This window comes from Theropithecus gelada, chromosome 20 (genome assembly GCF_003255815.1).
Source record: "Theropithecus gelada isolate Dixy chromosome 20, Tgel_1.0, whole genome shotgun sequence".
Taxonomy (NCBI): Eukaryota; Metazoa; Chordata; class Mammalia; order Primates; family Cercopithecidae; genus Theropithecus; species Theropithecus gelada.
In genome coordinates this window covers 19,326,193-19,351,084 of record NC_037688.1, presented here as the reverse complement: position 1 = coordinate 19,351,084, position 24,892 = coordinate 19,326,193, and positions in this window count along the sequence as shown.

Genomic DNA, 24,892 nt, shown 5'->3' with positions numbered 1-24,892 from the left:
ATCTAGCCCCAAATACCTATGGACTGTGTATCCACGGGCCAAATTCAGTTCTCCTTTTCTACAAAATGGAAATGTAAGTCTACTCCATTGGAAATCATTGTGTGAACTTTAAAAGGTAATAATACTACAAAAAGTTGATACAGAAGGAGCTTCCAACATTCTAGGCAATGAGCTAAACTCTAAACTGACGTTTTAAATTGTAATAATTACTCAGTGAGACAGATGTTATCATCTGCTTTATTTTATAAGAAATGGGAGTTCAAGGAGTTTCAAGTTACAATGAAAACAAATGATTAAGATAGTAAGGAAACCCAACCCAAACATTAATCCTAAAACTAGAACCCTAATCTTGGACAATATGTTTATCAGCTCAACTTTCAGTATATTTGATTGATTTTTGCAAATAATAGTTATACGCATCTTTGGGATGGTATTCCCTGGCCAATGTCTTGTTATTGCCATTGGACAAGAAGAGGTGGAGAAAATACCATGCTAATTCTCAAAAACACTCTTCTTAAATTTTCTTTTTGCAAGTTTCAAAATATTTAATGTTTTCCATATTATCACTAATTATATTAATAGATATGTAGAAACAGAGTATTAATAGGTATATGGAAACAATGTAATGGTTTCATATAGTATTAATGTACTAATGGATGTGCCAAGCTATTATTGTCATTCACGTTGATAGGGCATTTTGTCTTTAATGGCTTGAGTGTTCATCTCCTTGAGAAGTTTTAAAATCTATGCTGGTGTTTTAATATAAGCACTTCCTGTTGACTTGATATTTCACAATTAAAGGGAAAATGCTCTGTGACTAATGTGTTTAAAAGGTGGCAATCACCGTTTTGTTGAATATAGTAAGTCACAAGTTTGAGGCATCTGTGTTTGCTGACTTGCAGTTGTCAAAGTCAATTAGTATTTAATTAGAGAGTATGTCTTGATCTGTAATTTGGAAAAGCCTTAACTATGTTGGATGAGTTGAGGAACTATAATTGTTGAAGTTAATAGTCTATTTTTACTTTTTAGGTAAAACAAGTATTGCAGAAGAAGTTTTGGAAGACTAGAAAGGGACAAACACAGAAGCAGAGAGAGACAAAGACAAAAAGAGATAAATCATTACTAAATTGGTTAAATGTGGTCTCATTTTGCAGTTTCTAACAGCCAATCCTACAAGTATAAGAATGTTTCCCTCAGGCTATCCTCTATCAAAATATGCCCATGGATTTAGTTTGTTTGCATTGACTCTATCAGTCATATTGCATATTAATAATTATAAATATATATTGGTTAAATCTAATGTAATATTAACCATAATAAAATGATGAATATATTATCTCCCTTTCTCCCCACCTCTGTCTCTCTCTGCCTCTTTTTCTCTGTCTCTCTCTCTCTCTCAATTGAGTTCTGTCTTCAAGAAGAAATTATCTCTATTTCAAGAGGAAAAATCTGCACTTGAGCTTGTTTTATGAACCAAAATTTCTTTTAAAAATTTATACAAGCACCATCTATGTTGTTTTAGAATATTGATATCAAATATTTATACACAGCTTGAAATAATATTTGGATAAACTAGATCCAAGTTTGATACACATAAACTATAGAAAGTATCCAAAAAATGAAAGCAAAAACATGTTGGAAATAAGTCTCTCTAAACCATCTATAACTTGCTGTAAAACAATTTTCTATTATAGTTAACTTTCAATAATTCTCTCATGAAACTAGCAAGTTTATAAAACATTGTGGGCTGAATATCTAATAGATACATAACTATCAACATTATCTGTAGCATAAAATATTTTCCCAAGCGGTAGCAAATGTTAAAATTAGTGTTATTATCATCACAGATGCTTAAAACACTCTCCATGAACCGTAGAAGCACCTACCTCTTCTTGCATTGCCAGTTCAGATCTATCTGCACTGTTGATCATTGTGATATTCTTTCCAACAATTTAAGCTTAACCAAAACATTTTAAGGTATAGCGCTGTGTCCAAACCAAATTTTAGAGAATCTCAGTTTGGGGATGCTCTAACAAAAATACCATACGTTGGGTCACTTAAACAACAGATATTTATTTCTCACAATTCTGGATGTTGGATCATTCAATACTAAGATACTGGTAGATTCAGTTCTTGGTTAGAGTCTGCTTCCTGGCTTATAGATGGTCAAGTTCTCACTGGACCCTCACATGGGAGAAAGGAAGCTCTGGTATTTCTCCATCTTCTTTTAAGAGTACTAATCTCATCATGGGGGTTTCACCTTCATCATCTTATCTGAGCCTAATTATCTCCCAATGGCTCCACCTCCTAATACCGTCCCACTGGCATTTAGGACTTCAACATACAGATTTCGAAGGGACACATTTAATTCATTAACAGAAGTATTAATATTTGGTATTTCCTTGTATTCTTGTATTCAATAGGTGTGTGATTTTCAATAATGGGGAATGGAGGAGTTTAGTATGTTAAATGACACACAACAGTTGAGTCTCTGGACTCAGGACTTTGTTCAAAGTAGCAAGTAATCAGACTTCCCGTTGGAGTTGAGGAAGAGAACTTCTGTGTCTTTGTCTGATGTAGACAGACACTTGGCAAGGGCTTCATGTTATCAGAAACAGTTTCAAAAGTGGATGTCTATACCAGACATCTGGTCTAATAATTGGAAATTCTTGGGAGTCACAATATGACAAGTCATTCAATTATCAATGTCTGATTGTTGAATGGCACTTAGTTAGGTTCTAGGGACACAGAGATAGATACCTAAAAGTATGCTTCTGAAGACCGAAAATTCTGGTTGAGGAAATAAATGAGAAAACCAACAATTTGTAAACACTGCTGTCACCAAGTTAATAGTAAATTAAGAGCAAAGACTCTAAAGTATGCTGTAGATTCTAAAGAAAATAAGATTTTACTATCTTCATGCTTACTTGTCTTGACCATGAGCAGTGAAATATTCAGGAAAGATAATCTACACTAGATCAACAGAGAGTATTTAATATTCAATCCTCTCTACAAAGGAATTAGAAAGGTGGAAAGGATAAAATGAATCAATGAGACAACCAAGAGATTAACACCAACAGGCAGCCACTATTATCTTTACAGCTTGTGGGGACAAAAAGAGAAGGTGAAGTGACCCGAGTTGAGTAGCAGAAGACATTTGGCATCGATGCGACAATGGAGAAAGGGGCTGGTCTGTAGGCAATTGAAGGATTGCAGTCACTTCTGAAGGATATTCTACTCAGCATAGAGGAAGAGAGAAGCTATGCAGGCTTTTTGCCTTGCCTGACACTCCAAACTCCTGTCAGTGCCTTCCACTGTGCAGAACTAATTGGAAATCAATTGACAAGGGCATCTAGCAAATGTAGTTCTCAAGGCACCCTCTCCGTACACCCCAGGACAGAAAGTGCATGACAAGTATCAGAGAGCAAATATAAAAAATGACTATGACTTGTGCAAGTAAATTATTGTAGATTTTGAATTCTGCTAAAAGTCATCCAAAGCCTTTTCACAACATTTACACTAAAATATAAACCCCTTACCTTGACCAAAACAAAATTATATGTATTTCATGTTGCATATATATCCCCAGTGTCTTCTCAGTACTTTTCCCTACACTTACTGGGCTTCAGACTTTATTCTCTTGTTAACTGGTTTTTGCTTAAGACCTATTATCTCCTCCTTCCTCCTGGAATGGAATTTCCCCTAACACTGCTTGGTTGATGTCTTCTTATCATTAAGATCTTGCTTTAAATTATATCCCCTATAGAATTCTTCTTGGGCCACCTGGTCTAGAGTAGTCCCCTATTCACTCAGTCACTCTTTGTCACTTCAATATATTTCAATTATGTGAATGCCTATTTTACCATTGGATATCAAACACCAAATTATAAAGTGATATTTAAAAAATGTAAAAACAAGAAAACCTGTCTGTTCCTAATAAAATATAAATTCCAAGCAGGCAGAGACCTCACTTTTCTTACTCAGTATGAAAAGAATGTCTCTCCCATAGTTGCTCCTCAAACTCTATTTTTAAATAACTGAAAGAATCAATGCGGCTATGAGAAATATCAACCTTGCTTTGCAGATGAAGAAATTGATGTTCAAAGAATTTAAATACAATGAAATATGCAGACTTGTATAGTAGCTACTTTTTAAGTGCAGATCCTAAAATAAAGAATTATGCAGTCAGAAGAAATTTTATTCTCTCTTCATGCCAAGGAAAAAGAGAAAAATAGATACATATGTATAAATCTGTCATGCTTTCCAGAGGGATTGTGGAGAAACACATCTTTAAGCATTTGAAAAATCCCTCAATAAAAACATATTATATAAGAGTACTTTAGAGGAGGATTCTATTATTTAATTATAGATTTATTAATCAGAGACAATTATTTGATTCATTTTATTGTTAAGATTTACTAGAATCATGCTGATCATTGTGATTTAATAATGATAGGGATTTATTTATTTATGTTGGGTATTTACATTGTAAGTGGATGTGCGGCATGATGCATGGTTACTTTTGAATATTTACCAACTGCCAGGTTGAAAAAGTTCTCGTAGTCCTTTGGATATGGAATCCCATTATTCTTTTACATCGCCACTTTTCATCTTTGGCTTTCCTTCTTTCACTAGTCTCCTCAGTGTTTTACACAGAAAAGATCTGTATTCATTTGATTTTTGCATGAAAGTCCATATTATTTTCATTTGACAAGAAATATTTATACTTTCATACTAGAGATTGCAGGTAACATGATAGAACACTGATGTTAAAAATTAGAGGATTCTGCAAGATTGCACCACTGCACTCCAGCCTGGGTGACAGAGCAAGACCCTGTCTCAAAGAAAAAAAAAAAAAAAAAAAAAAAAGACTTAGGGCTATGGCATCAGATGAACTGAGTTAGAAATCTAGCTTTTAGTCTTCTTAGAATTATAGCTTTGGGAACTGTGCATAGTCTTTCTAAGTTTAATCTTCTCATCTCTACTTTTGTCTTAGTGCTGATGTGGGGATTAACTGAAAAAACGGTATTTAAAACTCTTCAAAGAGAACCTGTCACTTAACAATAACAAAACCATAACAGCAACAACAAAAATAGCAATACTATCTTGCTTTTTAATTTTTCTAAGGAACACATAACTGCTGCACCCATCAACCCGTCACCTACATTAGGTATTTCTCCTAATGTTATCCTTCCCCTAGCCCCCTATTCCCCGAAAGGCCACAGTGTGTGATATTCCCCTCCCTGTGTCCATGTGTTTTCCTCGTTCAACTCCCATTTATGAGTGAGAACATGCGGTGTTTGGTTTTCTGTTCTTGTGCTAATTTTCTGAGAATGGTGGTTTCCAGCTTCGTCCATGTCCCTGCAAAGGACATGAACTCATCTTTTTTATGGCTGCATAGTATTCCATGATGTATATGTGCCACATTTTCTTTATCCAGTCTATCACTGATGGGCATTTGGATGGGAATTCCAAGTCTTTGCTATTGCAAATAGTGCTGCAATAAACATACGTGTGGATGTGTCTTTATAGTAGAATGATTGATAATTCTTTGGGTATATTCCCAGTAATGGGATTGCTGGGTCAAATGGTATTTCTGGTTCTAGATCCTTGAGAAATCACAACACTGTCTTCCACAATAGTTGAACTAATTTATACACCCACCAAGAGTGTAAAAACGTTCCTATTTCTCCACATCTTCTCCAGCATCTGTTGTTTCCTGACTTTTTAATGATCGTAGTTCCAACTGGCGTGAGATGGTATTGTGGTTTTCATTTGCATTTCTCTAATGACCAGTGATGATAAGGTTTTTATCATATGTTTGTTTTCTAGTTCCTTGAGATGTAAAGTTTGGTTATTTCAGTTTTTCAAAAATACAAGTAAAAGGCTTTTCACTGTAAACTTCCCCCTTAGTTATAATTTTGCCTCACGCCTGAAGTTTTAATATGTTGTATATTTATTTTCATTGGTCTCAAGATAGTTTCTAATTCCTAAACTCTCCTTTCATGTCTATTACCCATTGGCTGTTCAGGAGTGCATTGTTTCATTTCCACATTTGTTAATTTTTCAGATGTCCTTGTCATTAATTTCTATTTTCATGCCATTGCATTTGAAAAATATATGTGGTGTGATTTCAACCTTCTTAAATTTCTTAAGATTTGTTGTATGACCAAACAGGTGAAGACTGTTCAATGTACACTTGAGGAGGAAGTGTATTCTGCTGCTGTTGGGTACAATGTTCTGTATTTGTCTGTTAGGTCTATTTGGTCTAAAGTGTTGTCCAAAGATTCTATGTCCTTAATATTGATCTTCTCTTTTGATGCTGTTATCTTGCATTTGATTTAGTCTTCATTTAATTTTTTTTTTTTTTAACAATGAGCCATGAAAATTTCTGTGGAGATAAGCGCTACTGTTTGATGACTAACCCAAGGAGCTTTCTACAGATTGGAAATGATCACTCCCTGCTACCAGCAGGAAGCACTACAATGTCCCACGTTTTTCCTCACTTCACCTAAGTGAGAGAGGTTGTACCCGAATGCAACTTTGCATGGGATAGCAAAGGATTTCAAATGTTAGTAGCTGCTCATTTCCTATGCTTCCCTACGGGCCTAACATCCATTCTCAGACTAGTTGATACCCACGCTAAAAGTATTTCTCGTTGAATATCGTTTTTCTCATTGTTGGTTCATAATAAAAAAGACCAGCAACAAGGCATAATTCTCTGCTAGATCCCAGCCCAACACTGCTTTCAGCAGCAGCCTGACATAGGTCCGATTCTCTAAGAATGGAGAGAATGTAGGGCCACTGCCCCTTCTATTCCATTGCCAATGAGTCCCAGACTAAACCAAGAGACACAGACATTTTTTTTTTAATGTAAAGAACTTGGAGTGAAGATGAAAATATAAAATAATCCACTTTTCTGAGAAATGTTTCAAATAAATATATTAAAATACGGGTTTAGTATATTTTTATTATTCAAAAGTGCCTTACAATAAGGAGTATCTATTAATAAGGAATAATAATCATGCTGTTATTTATCATCTGTTTTTAATTTATTTGCATTTTTAGCTAATGGCACAATAGAAATCTTTGTGCATAACTTTTGTAACCTTTTCAAATTGGTCTAGGAATATGAATGGTCTGAAGGTTTTTTCCTTTATTTCACATAATTTTATTGTAGCTTTTTATACTAAAGAAACGTAGAACCCTTCTGCAAAGCAATTTAATTTTATTTCCCCTTGTAGAACTAGTATATTCCTGTATCTGTGTTCTTGGAATTTCACCAGCATGAAAAAGAGAGCTATGATATCATTTTAATATGAATTAACATTTTCTTATGTCCTTTAGAAAATGAGTCTTTTTACTTATTGCACTTTAAAAATAATGTTTGCTATGGTTAAAAATAGTAAATAATTTGGAAAAATAGATACATATATAAGGAGAAAAATATGAATTATTCATAATACAATTTTTAGAGATTCTTAACAGCTTAATAGACATTTTATCTCAGTTTATGTGCATTTTGTTATCAAGTATTGCACAATTAAATTTATTTATATATTTATAAAATATTTTTAATATGTGTGAAAATATGTTTTAAATTTTACCTGACATAATAATTGTACATATTTATGGGGTATAATGTGACATTTCCTTACATATACGCATTGTGTAATGATCAAATCAGAATAATTGGGATATCCATCACCTCAAACATTTATCTTTGCTTTGTAGTGAAAACATTCAAAATCCTCTCTTCTAGCTATTTTGACATATTTGACGCATCATTGTTAATTATAGTCACCCTATTGTGCAATAAGACACCTGGAACTAATTCCTCCTATGTAATTGTAACTTTAGATGTGTTGGGCAATCTATCAGTCTATTCCCATTTCTCCCTTTCTGTGCCTCTCACCACTCTCTGGTAATTATTGTTCTATTCTCTACTTCTTTGAGGTCAACTTTTTAGAATCCACACAAGGGTAAAAAAGACATTTTTCTTTCTGTGTATGGCTTATTTCACTTAAGGTCTTCCTGGCTCATCCATATTGTCACAAATGACAAAATTTCATCATTTTTCATGGATTAATAGTATTCCATTATGTATATATATTACATTTTCTTTATCTACTCATCCATTAATAGACACTTAGGTTGATTCCATATTTGGCTATTGTGAATAGTCCTTGATTAAACATGGAAGTGCAGATATCTCTTCCACATGCTGATTTCATTTCCTTTGGATATTTACTCAGTAGTGGCATTGATAGAACATATGGTGGTACTATTTTAATTTTTCAAGGAACTTTTATACTATTTTTCATAATGATTGTACTAATTTACATTTGCAACAACAGGATGTAAAGGTTCCTTTTTCTTCACATCTTCACCAACACTTCTTACCTTTTGTCTTTTTGATAATAGCCATTCTAACTGGACTAAGGTAATATCTCATAGTGGGTTTGATTTGTGTTTCCCTAATGATTAGTGATGTTGGCCGTTTTTTTATACATCTGTTTGCCATATGTATGTCTTCTTTTGAGAAACATTTATTGAGGTGATTTGCCATTTTTCATTTTCTTGTTGGTTTTTTTTTAATGTTGCTCTTGAATTCTTAGTGTTTCTTATGTATTCTGGGATTTAATCCCTTGGCAGATGTACAATTTGTAAATATTTTCTCCTGTTCTGTAGGTTGTCTTTTCACTCTGTTGATTTTTTCTTTTGCTAAAACATGCTTTTTAATTTGATATCATTCTGTCTATTTTTGTTTTAGTTGCCTGTGCTTTTGAAGTCATATCCAAAAAGTGATTACCCTTTCTAATGTCAAGAATTTTCCCCATGTTTTCTTCTAGTAATTTCATAGCTTTAGGTCTTACATTTATCTTTTAATACATTTTGAGTTTATTTTTATACATTGTGAATGGAATATTTGATTGTTCTGCATGTGGACCTCCACTTTTCTCAGCACTGTTTATTGAAGATACTGCCCTTTCCTTAATGTTGTTATTAGCAAGTTTTTAAAAAATCAGTCAGCTGTAAATACATGGGTTTATTTCTGGGCTTTCAATTCTGTTTCATTGGTCTATGTGTCAGTTTTTATGCCAATACCACAGCATTTTTGTTACTATAGCTTTGTAGTATATTTTGAGGTTGGGTAATATGATGCCTCCAGTTTTTTGGGTTTTTGTTCCCAATGTTTTTTTTTTGTTTGTTTGTTTGTTTTTTTTTTTGCTATTTCGGTTCTTTCGTGACTTTAGACAAATTTTAGATTTTTTTTTAATTTCTGAGAAGATTGACATTTGTATTTTAGTAGGGATTGCATTTAATCTGTAGGTCACATTGGTTTCTGTTTGATTTTTTTTTCTGAAAAGATTGACATTTGTATTTTCATAGGGATTGCATTGAATCTGTAGGGCACTTTGGGTAGTATGGACATTTAAACAATATTAACTCTTTTAATTCATGGACGTGTGATATCTTCCATTTATTTGTGTCCTCTTCAATTTATTTCATTGATGTTTTATAGTTTTCAAAAAAGATACCTCTTACCTTCTTGGTTAAATTTATTCCTAGGTAGATTTTTGTGTGTGTAGCTGTAGTAAATAGAATTATTTCCTTGATCTATTTTTCAGTTAGTTAACTACTAGCATATGGAAATGCTTCTGATTTTTATATGTTGTCTTTGTGGTCCTACAACTTTACTGAATTTGTTTATTAGTTTGAATATTTTTGTGAAATCTTTATGGTTTTCTGTGTATATGATTATGTCACCTGCAAACAGGAATAGTTTGACTTTCTCCTTTCCAAGTTGGATACCTTTTATTTTGATTGCAAGTGATGAAAAGAGGCACCCTTGTCTTGCTCCAGACCTTAGGGTGAAAGTTTTCAAATTTCCCCCATTCCATATCATATTAGCTATGGATTTTTCATATCTGGATTTTATTGTGTTGATGTATGTACCCTCTATACTTAATTTGTTGAGAGTTTTTTCATAAAAAGATATTGAATATTGTCAAATGCCTTTCTTGCATTTGACAATATTCTTTTTGCACTTAATTCTGTTAACAGAATTCCTCTTTTTCAATATGGATGCCTTTTCTTTCTTTCTCTTATCTGATTTACTTAGCTAGGACTTCCAGTACTATCTTGAAAAGCAGTGGTGAAAGTGGGCATCCTGGTCGGGCAAAGTGGCTCATACCTATAATCCCAGCACTTTGGGAGGCAGAGGCAGGGGTATCACTTGAGCTCAGGAGTTCAAGACCAGCCCGGGCAACATGAGGCTTGCAAATACCATCATGAGGCTTGCAAATTCTATTTTATATTCCATTATCTTAACCTTGTAACTACTGACAATCACCCCATCTCTACCAAAAGTATAAAAAATTAGCCAGGTGGCACCTGTGGTCCCAGCTATTGGGAAGCTGAGGTGTGAGGATTGCTTGAGCCCCGGAGGCAAAGGTTGCAGTAAGCCGAGTTGGTGCCACTGCACTCCAGCCTCGGTGACAGAGATTCCTTCTAAAAAATAAAAATAAAATAAAAATAAAATAAACCCTTATTGTGTTCCAGATCTTAGAGGAAAGTCTTTCAGTTTTTCCTCCATTTAATATAATATTAGTTGTGGTTCTGTTGCATATGGCTTTTATTATGTTGATGTATGTTCATTCTATACACAGTTTATTGAGGATTTTTATCATGAAGGGATATTAAATTTTATTTAGTGTTTTTTCAGCATCAATTGAAACAATCATACAGTTTTTATCATTTATTCTGTTGACATTATGTATCACATTGATTGATTTGCATATTTTGAACCATCCTTGTATCCCAGGGATTATAAATTTTACTTGGCCATGACAAATGATCTTTCTAATATATTGCTGAATTCAGTTTGCTAGTATTTTGTTGAAGATTTTTGCATCAATATTCATCAGAGATAATGGTCTTTAGTTTTCTTTTTTTGGATGTGTCTGTATGATTTTGATATCAAGGCAATACTGACCTCACACAATGAATATGGAAGTTTCCCCCCACCTCTATTTTTCAGAGTAGTTTGAGTGGGATTGGTATTAATTTTCTTTAAATGTTTGGTAGAATTCAGCAGTGAAGCCACTGAGTCCTGCCCTTTTCTTTACTGAGAAACTTTTTGTTATGGCTTTGATTTCATCATTTGTTATCGTCTGTTCATGTGTTTTGAACTTCTTCCTGGTTCAATCTCAGTAGGTTGTACGTGTCTACAAATTTGTCCACTTCTTTCAGGTTTCCCAATATATTATCATAAAGGTGTTTACAGTATCCTCTAATGATCCTTTTAATTGCTGGAGTATCAGTTGTAATGTCTACTTTTTCATATACAGTTTTATTTATTTGTATCTTCTCTCTCTTTTTCTTTGTCTGGCTGAAGGTTTGTCAATTGTGTTTAACTTTTCAAAAAACCAACTTTTTATTTCATTGATCTTTTGTATTGTTTTCTTCATTTCTATTTCATTTATTTTTGCTCTGATCTTTATGATTTCTTTTCATAGTTATTTAAGATGCATCATTAGATTGTTTATTCTAAGTTTTTTTCTGTTTTTGATACAGACACTTATAGCTATGAACTTCTTTCTGAGTACTGCTTTTGCTGTATCCCATAGTATAGTATGTTGTTTTTCCATTATTATTTGTTTCAAGACATTTTTCAGTTTTCTCTTGAATTTCTTTATTGACTCACTGGTCATTGAAGAGCATGTTGTTTAATTTTCATGTGTTTGTACAGCTATTAAAGTTCCTCTTGTTATTAATTTCTAGTTGTATTTCACTGTGGTCAAAGCAGATGCTTAATATTATTTCAATATTTTTGAATGTTTTAAGACCTCGTTTTTTGTTCTTTTTTAATTGTCTCCTCTGACTATATATTTTCAAATAGCTTGTGATTAAGCTCACTAATTCTTTCTTCTGCTGAATCAATTCTGCTATTAAAAGACTTTGATGTATTCTTCGGCATGCTAATTACATTTTTCAGTTCCAAAATTTCGGCTGGATTCTTTTTCATTATTTCAATCTCTTTGTTAAATTTATCTGATAGAATTCTGAATTCCTTTTCTGTGTTATCCGAATTTCTTTGAGTTTCCTCAAAACAGCTATTTTGAATTCTCTATCTGAAAGTCATATATCTCTATTTCTCCAGGATTAGTCCCTGGTGCCTTATGTAGTTCATGTGGTAATATCATGTTTTCTTCGATGGTATTGATGCCTGTAGATGTTTGTCAGTGTCTAGTCATTGAAGAGTTAGGTTTTTATTTTAGTCTTCGGTCTGGGCTGATTTGCACTCATCCTTCTTGGAAAGGATTTCTCGATATTCAAAAGGACTTGAGTGTTATGAGTTAAGGTGTACCTGCTTTGGGGGGCACCCCAAGCCAAGAAACTCTGTGGTTCTTGTGGACTTGCAGAGTTACCACCTTGATATTCTTGGACAAGTTCTGGTAGAATTCTTTGGATTTCCAGGCAGAAACTCTTATTCTCTTCCCTTTCTTTATCTCGAACAACGGAGGATCTCTCTGTTTTGAGCCAACTAAAACTGGGGGTAGAGTGACACAAGTACCTCAGGGGCTAACACTGCTATGACTGTGTGGGCTCAAACTTGAAGCCAGCACAGCACTGGGTCTTGACCAAAGCCTGCTGTAACCACTCTCTGGCTGCTGCTTATGTTTGCTTAAGGTCCTGGGGCTTTGCAGTCATCGGGTGGCAAAGCCAACCAAGTCTGTGTCCTGCCTTTCAGGGCACTGAGTTCCTCCAGGCCTGGGGTGGGTCCAGAGGTGTTGTCTGGGAGTCACCGACTAGGGTAAAAATCCTTAGAAGTCTACCTGCAACCTGGTATTCTATTGTACTGTGGTTGAGCTGGCACTCATACAAGAAGACACAGTCTTTCCCACGCTTTCTTCACCTTTCCAAAGGCAGAGTGCCTCACCCCATGGCCACTGCCACCACAGACCGCTGGGTGTTCTGCCATACTATCGCTGATATTCCATTAGGGCCCAGGGTCTCTTCAGTCAGCTTGAGGGGGGATGTTGCCTGGCCTGAGACACACTTTTCAGGGCAATGGGTTGCCTTCTGGCCTAGGGCGGGTCCAGAGATGCTGTCCAAGAAACAAGTCCTGGAATCGGGACCCCAAGAGCCTTTTTGGTACTCTATCCACCTGTGGCTGTACTGGTACCTAAGGTTCAAGACAAAGTCTCCTCTACTTTTTCCTCTACTTCTCTCAAGCAGAAGAAGTTTTTCCCTGTAGCCACCCAGCTGGTGTTGTGTGGAGTCTAACCTGAAGCCAGCAATTCTCAGAGGCTCATGCAAGGCCCTTGGTATAGTACCTTGATATTGCTGCTGGTTATTCAGGGCCCAAGAGCTCTTTAGTTAGCAGATTATGAATGGGTTCTTTCAAGACCGGGTCCTTTCCTTCAAAGCAGCTGGTTTCCTTCTGACCCACGGTGTGTCAGGAAATGTCTGGGAGCTAGGGCCTAGAAGAACAGGGAGGTTGGAGGGGAGTCTCAGGATTCTGAATGGTGCCCTATCCTGCTGTGGCAAAGCTGGTATCCAAGACAGAAGAAAAAGTCTTTCCAAGTCTTCCCTCCCCTCTCTTCAAGTGGAAAGAAGAGTTCTATTCTGGAGTCCTGAGCTCTGCAGCCTGAAACTAGGGAAGGGGTGATGTCAGCCCTTCCTTAGCTGCCTTAGCTGGTGTCAGAGTAGGCCACATGCTCCACTCAGTCCACTGTCTCTGGGCCCAGTAAGACTTGCCTCTAAGTTACAGTCCTTAGGGCCTAGAATGTCTTTTAAGTTTATTTAGAGCATAAAGCACTTAATCCCAACTTAAGTTCCAACTGCTGCAATTGGTGATTAACTTCTGGCTATGGTTAGTTTGAATGCTACCTCCATGGGTGTGTGTCAGCTGAGTTTCATCTGGTTCTCCTTTTTGCTCTAACAGGACAGCTGTGAGTTCAATGCCTCACAATTGCTGTGATCTCCCGTCCCCAGCACCCAGAGACACTCTCTGCACAGCACCATCACTGCCAGAGGATGGGGAAGGGATGGCTTTGGCGATCCAAGACTGTTTTTTTCTAGCTCTTCCATGTTTCTTTCAATGATATGACGTTAAAACCAGTAACTAGGACAGCTCGCCTGATTTCTGATTGTTATGAAGGTACTTTTTTCGGTGTAGATAGTTGTTAAATTGGTGTCCTTGCTAGGGAGATGATTGGTGGAGCCCTCTATTCTGCCAATTTGCCTCCCACTCCCAGTGTAATACTTTTAAATTGTAAACCCTAGCATGTTAGTTATATATTCAAAACTCTCTAATGGGTGTTTATTTTGTCACAATAAAATCCAAAATAAGCCACAAGATCAACCAGTTCTGTCCCTAGTTCCCGGGATAACAGCATTTCTTATAACTCTGCATTAATGCCTCTATATTAATCTTATGGCTCTTCTCAGTATTCTTCTTACCATCGATTCTGACTCAAAAAACATGTGCTTGCTGTTTATACTTTTAAAAGAATTATTTCTTGCTCATGTATTCACATATCGTATTCTGTCACTTTCTTAAGATTTCAGCTAAAATTTCATTTTACCAACTAGTTACATAGCTTATGAAACATTTGTGTCATGGTACACTATGTATTTCTTGAAAAGAGTAAAGCATATCTCTGTATAATCCAAGGGTAAAAAAGAGTATATGGTTTTATGTTATAACCTTTATTTATTCTGTAAAAAGGTGAAGTTACAAATTTTATTAGCTTGTACAGATATACAAATGACTCTGGAGAAATTAATCTTAAAAATGTCAGTATTTTTATTATAAGGCTAGGCATCAGACAGAGGGGGGTAATGGTGAGATAAAAGCATTTGGCTTCATTAATTTTGAAAAATCAAACTATAATCAAATATCACCTCATCAAATATCTTTTATGTTCATCTGGAATAATGTACAATGTAATCATCCTGAATAATGTGAAATCCTGTAGGATTTGTTCAATGCGTACATTTTATTTATTATATTGATTGCCAATTAACAGACAGTGAACAAACATTAAAATAATTCTTACTCTTCACTTGTATGTGGGCTTCGGGAAGATTGAATCGTTGTCTATTTTGTTATCTGCCATATTTTTATGCCCAAAATAATGCTTAGAATATAATAAACTCCGAATTATAAAAAAAAATTGAACAAACAAATGGAGTATACTGATACTTCATTAAGTTATCATGAATATTAAATAAGCTAACATATATGAAATTGTGTGACACAAAACATTTGATCAATAAATGTTAAAAACTTACTCTTCCCCTTGTGAAGTACGAATCCTTGAACTATCTTGTGATGACAAGCATAGTCATAAGTCCTAATAGTAGCAAAAAAAGGATTAGGCTGAACATGTTCAATACACTTTCTGACTCATAGATATCAAGGTATAATAGGCCGGATAATTTCAAGTCAGGCATATTTTCCAGGTCTCATCTTTGAATCTCTCTAACAAGTCATATTACTTTAATCACAAAAACGTTCTGCCCTGGACTACATGATATCTTGTTCTTTTACCAAAAGTATTTCTATTTCTCAACCTATGAAATCTATTTAAACTCTACCCTTTGCTTAGATTTGAAATTTAGGCCAGGATAGGAATGGAAGATAGTCTCCAAAGATGGCCAACCACAATCCTCCCATCCATACATGGGCATGGCTCTCCTCCCTTCAAGAGATGAATTTATGTCTGGTCTTAGAACTTGTTTGGTCAATAGAACGTGACCAAAGTGACATCATGCCAGTTCTGGGATTAGGCCACAAGAACTGAGTTTTTGCTGTCTTGGAACCCAACCACCATGTAAAGAAACTAAGGTTTCTCTACTGAATGATGAGAAGCCGTGTGGAAACAGAAGTCACATAAACAAAAAGTCATGGCTTCCCAGCTGGCTACCAGCAACCATGTCCCAGACAATTGAGTAAAGTCATCTTGAATGTCTCAGCCCAGCAGAGTCATTCCAAATAGAGTGTTAATTAGTGAAGGACTGCCCAGCTAAATCCAGTCAACCTATAGAATTGTGAGAAACAATAAAACATCATTATTTAAAATCATTAAATATGGTTTATTATACAGCAATATTTCATTTAACATAGTGGGGCTGTTTGTATTCTCACGGTGCCCCTGGGTCAGATACAGGATGCAGGCGAGATTGAGGGTAGAAGCTTTTCACATATGGAAGCATAGACCCTGACTGCCATTTTCTTCATTCGACCTCCTGCTTGTTGGGGGAAATAACCCTCAGATTTTGTATAATGTAGAGAATATTTACCGAAATGCACTGTGGCAGTTCAACTGATATAATTCATGGTGTCATCTTCTCTTTTTTCAAAATTCACACTTTACTAAGTAGGCTTTATTTGACATCTGCATTATGAAAATTAAATGATGAAATGTTAATGACCTTTATTATTTTGCATGGAGCTGCTCTCATCAGCTTATCTCAGGTTTTCAAAAGGTCATCACCAGTTGTACTGTGGGTTCATTTAATAATGTATTCATATTTTCCTTTTTAGGCCAAGAAATTATCCACAAATCAAAACACATAAACATTATAAAAATAGAATTTACAACTCTTTGAAACAACTCCAGTGGGATGGGTGTGCTATTTTATTTGTTTATTTATTTATTAGCAATAACTACATGAGATTAATGTAATGAGTATAAAATGCTACCTCTTTTGATGCACAAGCCATGTTGAATAGTATAGTATGGTGTGTGGTTGCGGTTAAGGTAGAACCACTGGACTAAAGCTTAGGCAGCCTGGATTTGAGTGCAACTGCTAGCATTGATTGTATGACTGGAAAGAAACCCCTGGGCCTGTTTCAGTTGAAGTTCCTTGTCTACAAATGGAAATCAAATTCCTTTCCTAACTTGACAATTGTGTTGCTGTGAAAATCAATTGCAATACTGTTCAAAATGTTTATGAACTGTAAAGTCCTTTATTCCAAAACTTTCTCAAACCCAATGAATATTTTCTGTCCAATTGAAGTTTCTCCAATCCCTTTTAGTCTTTTAAATAGAAACATTTTATGGGGCTGTAGGGGTGTGTGTGTGGTGATGAGATCGAACAGAGCTGTGATTGAGCCCATCACTACCAATTACTAGTTCGGTGATCTTGGCTGTCACTCTTCTACTCTGAGTCAAGATGATTTTCAACTGTAATACAGGGCAATTTTATGATTGTGGTAGGATTTAACTGGCATGAAACATCATGCAGGTTATTCTCCATTTCCCCTAAATATATACAGTAGATTCTCTGCCCTTTCTTTCACTACTCCATGTACCAGCAGACTGACCTGTACAATTGCATAGTATGTGCCTCCTGTGCCCTTTACTTCTTGTTGAGTCCAGTAATGCAAAGCACCTACAGGACATGGTAGAGAAGGAGGAAAGGGAGGTCAGATTATTTTTCACTGGCAGTGTTTGAGTTCATCTGAGGCTAAGACTCCTGAAGGGCAGCATCTATTCATCACTCTAGCTCACATTGGCCTCCAATACCTGCAACCTTTGTTCTCCAATCTCAGGGGTGTTAAAGACTTCTCACCATGGCAGCCCTTTCATGTCTTACCATCCCTTGTTCGTTCCTCCAAATGTTTAAATTCCTTCAGCTTTTGTAAACAGTTCTTGCTTTATTTTTAGATAAGCCCTTTTGAGTGTTCCATCTGTTTTCTTGACAGGACCTTTAAAGCTTCCAGGCTTAGCCTGGTGCCTATCACATATTATTCTCTAAAAGTGGTTAACATATATAATTATCATTGTGATGAATTTGGTTAAAGAATTTTGTGACCGTATGAACCTGCCTTTGTAATTCTTTTCTTTTTAACATGTCTTTCGTTTACTTTTTGGGGACCCTCAGATATCTTAAATAATTTAGAAAAAGAAAAACCAAATTTGTAGAACACAACTGTGTAAGGAGGAAATCAAAGGAGAGTGTCTGTCTTCAAGGAAAGAGATGGAGATGTTGACTCTATGACATCCAAAATTATTGGTGCGAGAGATTTGTAAACACATATTGCTTTTTTAAAAAACGTACATTAAAATAGTTTCATCAAAACCCAACTTCTCCATGCGTTCATACAAACTCTAGATTGGGGATCTGAACAGACACATGTCATGAGCCTAACTCTGTCTACTCATACTCAGATCCAATGTGCATGTTTGGTGAGGATTACTACTCATGTTTCTGTTTGACTCTATAGTTAATATTAAAGTGCCTTACAATTCTTTGCACTTTTTAAAAAATTGCCCTAAATTATCCCAATGTTTCTTTAAAATACTAACTGTCTTCCCAATGCCCCATATTCACTAGGCAGATATAAGATACATAGTACATGGGTGATGAAGTGATAGAAAGCTGGTTATCCAGGTAAAGTGGTTTATTTTCTCTCTGAATATTTTAAAATGTATTTCAGTTCAAACGGCTTTCTATCATAACTCTATTAAGAAAGAAATAAACCTTCTATCTCTGTTAAGATTTTTTCCAGGCTACCATACTGCTGTTGCCATGGGTAATTCAGTCAATGTTTTCTTTATAGGATATAATTTTTACTATCTTCACTCCCCACCTGACCCCCAATCTTACCCCAAATGCCCCCAAAACATTTGTATTTGACCGCCCCTCCAGCCCATATCTTGGCTCTTTTCTTTTTGTTTGCATCTGAAATGGAGCAGACATCTTGTTTACCAGAGACTGTAGAAAAGTGAATTCACTTATTGATTGACATTATCAAGCAAGCAGACAGACACTGTAGCAGGTAAAATTGCTTTTTTTTGTGTTGTTGTCTGCCAAACTTTAGCAGAGAAAGTGATGTGCTTTTGCCAGGCAGGGCTACTATACAATCAGGTAATGGGTCTTAAAAATGCTGCTAACGTTAATGGTGTAAGATCAATAATATTACTACCACAGGTAAAATGCTATTACATATATTATTAAGACATTGCTCAAAATGGAGTGACTCAAAGGACTTTGAGAATGCATGAGTAATTGCTGTATCATTTTAACAATAAAATGCTAATGGAAGTTTTGTCATACAACATACTGTGTGCATGTTTTTGCAAGATTTCAGAGTGATTTCGCATTAATGCATGATACAGACCCCCAGTTGCTCATCACAGTCTTATCTTCCTACAAAATATGAGCTAATTCAGAAGGCAGAAAATGCTATTATTTCTCTTCTTATGCATTCATTTTTTTCCAAAATAGCTCATGAAATGAAAGCCAAACAACATTAAGTACTCCTTATCACTCTTAATTTGTCTAAAAATTTACATTATAAATTAAATAATGCTGATCTTGATACCTTCTTTTTATCAGGGCATAATATCAAATGTTAATTCTAGATTAACAATTGCCAATTGCCACAAAAAATACCTTTATTTACTAATTGATTCCAAAGATAAATGATCATCTTTTTTTTCAGGGCGATTAGTAAAACATGAGCTAAACTACTTCAGTGTATTAAAAGAATGTGAAGAATGTAATTTAAAGGCTATTATTTAGATTAACTTGGTCCCTACATATTATATTTAGAAAGCATGGCCATATTGATAAGTAAAAAGCTAGATAGATGGTTAGAGAGTTGGAAAGGTCTAAGGAAATATCCATGAATTTAAGTCATGTAGTTCTCTTTCTCTACCTCTTTATATACCTCCTTTCTCATTTTACCTGCTTTAAATACTAACTTTTTTTTGTCAATTAAAAATTTGTCTTATTTAAGGAAAAGGTAAAAGCAAAGAAGAAAAGAAGAAAGAGAGAGCAAAAAAGAAGAGGGAAAAACGGAGGAAAGAAAGAAAGAAAGAAGGAAGAAGGAAGGGAAAGAGAAAGAAGGAAAATAGAGAAAGAAAGAGAAAAAGAAAGAAAGAAAGAGAAGAAAGAGAGAAAGAAAGAAAGAAGACAGAAAGAAAGAAAGAGAAAGAAAGAAAGAAAGAAAGAAAGAAAGAAAGAAAGAAAGAAAGAAAGAAAGAAAGAAAGAAAGAAAGAAAGAAAAAGAAAAAAGAGAAAGAAAGAAAGAAAAACAAAGCCAGACAAGCAGTTTACAATAAAGGGAAAAAATTCACTTAGCCATCAATATAGAAACATGGGCCAGATATTGGTGAGAGGGTCTTATGGGCATTCAGGAAGAATCTTTTCACCCTAACTTATATTCAATTCTATTTCTAGCTCAAGCAACTTGAGCACAGTATTCCTGGTATCAATTTTAGCTTATGCAAAATACAGCTGTCTAATTGCTAACTGAGAGAAGAAAATATATTTTTTTCCTCAAATTTCTGATGATTTCTATTGGTTTCTAATCCTGTCACATCTTTATTTAAAAGTGCATCCCTTTTGTCTTTCTAATAACTGGATGAATTTGTTATTGAAATAGATTCCTATTATTTGAGTATTCTAAATTATGGAGCTTACAATACAAAATAATACACTGCTGGTTGGTAGAAATGGAAAATAATTTTCATTTTTTTAGGGTCTCATTTTATTAAAGATCAATGAAGACGTGTGTCTGTTCTGACTAAACGTCAGACAAAAGCATGAAAAGATGTATTACTTTTTGCAGCAGGCATAGCCAGCTTCTTAATTTGATGGGGGCTCCTTCAGGACTTGGCTTCAGAATTGATGGGTTGTCCCAGGCAACCCAATCTTATGTAAGGTACACTTCAATCTTATATAAGGTAAAAACTCGAGTAAATTACTGAAGGCCTAACCCACAGAAGTGGAAACAGATAGTGTCAGGTGCAAAGAGGTAAACCAGATTACAAAGTTCCAGATTTGGGGATGGGACAGCGAGAAAGGATGGGTAAAGCCAGAGAGGGAGAAATGGCCCATCAATCTGTAAGTTAAAGTAGCCTGGGAGAAGAGATGACCAGCTGAAGGGACAATGGCTATCAGGATGTCATATGCCCATTGATGTGAAATTTGTGGCTGCTGAAGTAGATCATCCTTGGAGGCATTTAGAGATAGAGATGAGAATTAGGAACTGTATTCTCATGTTTGTTTGCATTTATATTTGTTTCTGTATTTACATACACGATATTATACACATATAATTCTTTCTGGAAATAGATAGAACAAAAACACAACCAAAATAAGAATAGTCTACATAGCTTAGTCATTATCAAAGACGGAGGGAGAATTCACATAGTAGAAAAAAACAGTTAAGAATGGTGGCTTGGATTTAGAAGCTATTACCTTGAAGCCACTGGCTGGCAAAGCCAAAAGGAACACAAGGTGGTACACAAGGCTTTTGTCATAAAATAAAGGAAATAAATCAGGTCACCAAGACAAACTGTTACAGCATGAATTATGTTAAAACATGGGTTAAATGATGAAAAACACCTTATCAAACTATATATGCTTAACGGTTTTAAAATACCATGCATGGGTATTGGGATGTGCTCAATATATTAATAATTAATATCAATGATTTTTATGGTCTAGGGTCTTTGTGTAAACTGTTCCATTTAATTTTCAAATTAAGTCTATGACATAGTTTTAAATAAGTACCCATTTTTAAGTGAAGCAAAGCACTTTAACTTCTGTCATCTTCTGCCTAAGAGTGCAGAGTTGAAATGTGAAACTAGCATGGTTGACACGAACACACAATGACTTTACACTGCACTTTACGTGTTCAATATAAAAAGTATTTCACTTTACTGGTATGCAGAAAGCTGATTTAAATTGCTGGACATTATTTAGCCAATTCAATGAGTAGATTCAGTTGGATCAGTTCAAAGACCAAGGAATCGCCTATACTTGTTTTAAAAACACAATAGTGCTTTTATGTTTTAAAATAATAACTTTATATGCATGATTCAACTTTAATGTATTGTATAAATTAATACACATAGCTTATTTCTGGAAAACAATTCAGGATACTATCTGGAGAATGAATATCTTTTCTTCTCTGCACTCCACATGGGGCCATTTTGGAACCAACAATGCATTTAAGTGTTTGCAATTATTAAGTGTGTCCAGGGACAATTGCTGTTTCACACAATTGTTCTCTTTATACTATCTTCTAAATGTTGCTAGTCTCATTCCTTTCATTCTTTTTTGTAATTGATTGCTAAATTTTACTATTAGATAATTTAAATTCATGATTCCATTGATAACTTTATAGTTGTTAAACGTTTTTAAAGCAACCTTTCAGTTTTGGTAGATGGACCCTGGATTTGAACATTTTTGTTAATAATTATGAAATTTATACCCAGAATACAAGAATGATGCTTGGGAGATTTCCTGTTATTGTAAAGTAAATAGCATTGAACGAACTCTGAGGATTGATCAAGTGAAACAGTTCTCCAGTGATTAAAGCATCAATGAAGATAATTCTCAATTCTTTCTCTGATGGGTAAAAAGGAGAGCAAAAATAATTACATTAAAAAGAGTGATTCTAAGCATTAATTACTTTCCACATCTAAGTAGGTTTGTATCTGACGGGGAGGAGACTATCAGCCATTGTTTTCTTTTTAAAGCAGGAATCTGATCATGTAACTCCTTTGCTTAAAATCTTTTAATGACTTGCCATTTCACCAAAGATAATGTTGAAAATACATACCTTATAAAATTTGGCCTATTTGAACCTCTGCATACCTCTCTACACTCTACACTGATGCTCTCTCTGCTTTCTAGTTTCTGAGTCCTTCAGGCCCTATTCACAAGCACACTTTTTCCAGGGAAAGTATTTGTATTAATATTGCCTCTGCTTGGAAAGCATTGGCCTTCTGTTCTCAATAAATTCGTTTATTTATCTTCTCACAGGGAAACCAAACCATTCTTGACCATTCGCATAATGCCAGAATTCCTCATTGTAAATCTCAGAGTACTATGCATACCACATGTGCAGTAATTAGAGTTGTAACTTTACATTTACATGGGTGACTATTTGATTAAAGTATGCCTCTGCCAATAGACTGTGGGCTTAAGTGGAAACAAAGATCATGTCTATCTGTACTCACCAATGTGTTCCAGTAATTATAAAATGGAACATGGTGTGTGGTTTTTATTCAAAAGATTAATATGTATATATGAATGAATGAACACAGAGTAAGCTTCGGAACATTCAAAGAATATTGTATAATGAATATAATCTGTTTTAATTGAAGGTTGATGCAACGTGTATGCTTTTGGGACATACACAATCTTGTTAAAGTTAGCCCTCTCCAATTAAACTGGTCTCATTTATATAGTGTGCATAAGAACATATGGGACAATTTTGTTGATTAAAGGAGTTAATTTTGTCATAGTGCTTCAATCAAATTTAGCTAATTGATGAAGTGCTGTGAACCAGTAATTTACTGATTCATTAATCTAACAAATATTTATTGAGCACATATTATAGTGTAACAGGCTCTCTGCTATGGGTCTGAAAACAACTCTTCAGAAGAACTATTCCCTGCCTTTACAAATGTTTTTGATCATATACGAACTGTAATATCACCACTTGCCACTAAAAGACTTAATAAATCCACAATGAGCCACATTGATATCATAATGCAAATAGTAACAGTTTAGATTAACATATATAAAGGCATGTTGCATATTATGCTTGTGTTTAATGTTGAAACTATTGTCATATTCTAACTTTTGGCATTCTGAGCCTTTTTAACTAAGTTAAAATACGCACATTTGAGTGTGTTACTCTAACTCCAAAATTTCATTTTTGGATGACTCCTATTAGAAGTTTATTTAGAAAGAACAGTGCTTTTTTTTTTAATTTTTTAAAAATTTTACTTTAAGTTCTGGGACACGTGCAGAATGTGCAGGTTTGTTACATAGCTATACATGTGCCATGGTGGTTTGCTGCATCTATCAACCCGTCATCTAGGTTTTAAGCTACACATCCATTAGGTATTCGTCCTAATGCTGTCCTGCCCCTTGCCCCAAGGACATGAATGAAATTGGAAGCCATCATTCTCAGCAAACTAAAACAGGAACAGAAAATCAAATACTGCATGTTCTCACTCATAGGTGGGAGTTGAACAATGCGAACACATGGGCACAGGGAGGAGAACAGTGCTTTACTTACTGTTTCTCTTGATTGAGGAACTATACCTTGATTCAGTGATCATTCACTAAAAGAACTGAAAGATTGAGTAATGTGAATGATTTCCAACAGGCTACCGAAAAATAGAGTGACACCCATTTTTTAAGTGAAGCAAAGCATTTTAACTTCTGTCGTCTTCTGCCTAAGAGTGTAGAAGACTGTTACTCTAAAAATAGAGTGACAATAGATTTAGAGTACACAAATGACAAACGACACATAGATTGGCAAATGTTCAGCTTGGAATCTAAAGTGGTTTATTTGCCTATAAGATGATTTGTATAGTAGGAGAGAGAGTCTACATGCTGAGAGGGTCACTGAATTTGTAACCCATTATATAAGTTAAACATTGCCCCTTTAGATGCAGATTAATTAAATGATTAATTCTTCTCATTTCATTTTTGTAGATGTAAAATGATTGTGCCATGAATCTTACACTATACTTTTGGAACAATATCTATATCTATATCTATATCATCTATATCTATATCTAATCAGGCAAAGTACAAAGTGATATCTGAGTCTTTGAACACAGCATTTAAAATGAGATCAAGAAAAGGAAATAATGGCTATTCAATTAATTGTTCCAGACACTTGATGTATGCAGATCCACTGGAAAACATTATAAATGCATATATTTTTATTTTATTGTTAAGGAAATTAAGAACTCAAATATAATAAGTAACTTGCATAAATAGCATGGTTATTAAACTGTAAAACTAATAATTTGTTTATAATCTGCTCCTTTGTATTAGAATGACACTTCCATGGAGGCAGAAACCCTGTTTAAATCACTAATAAATTGAG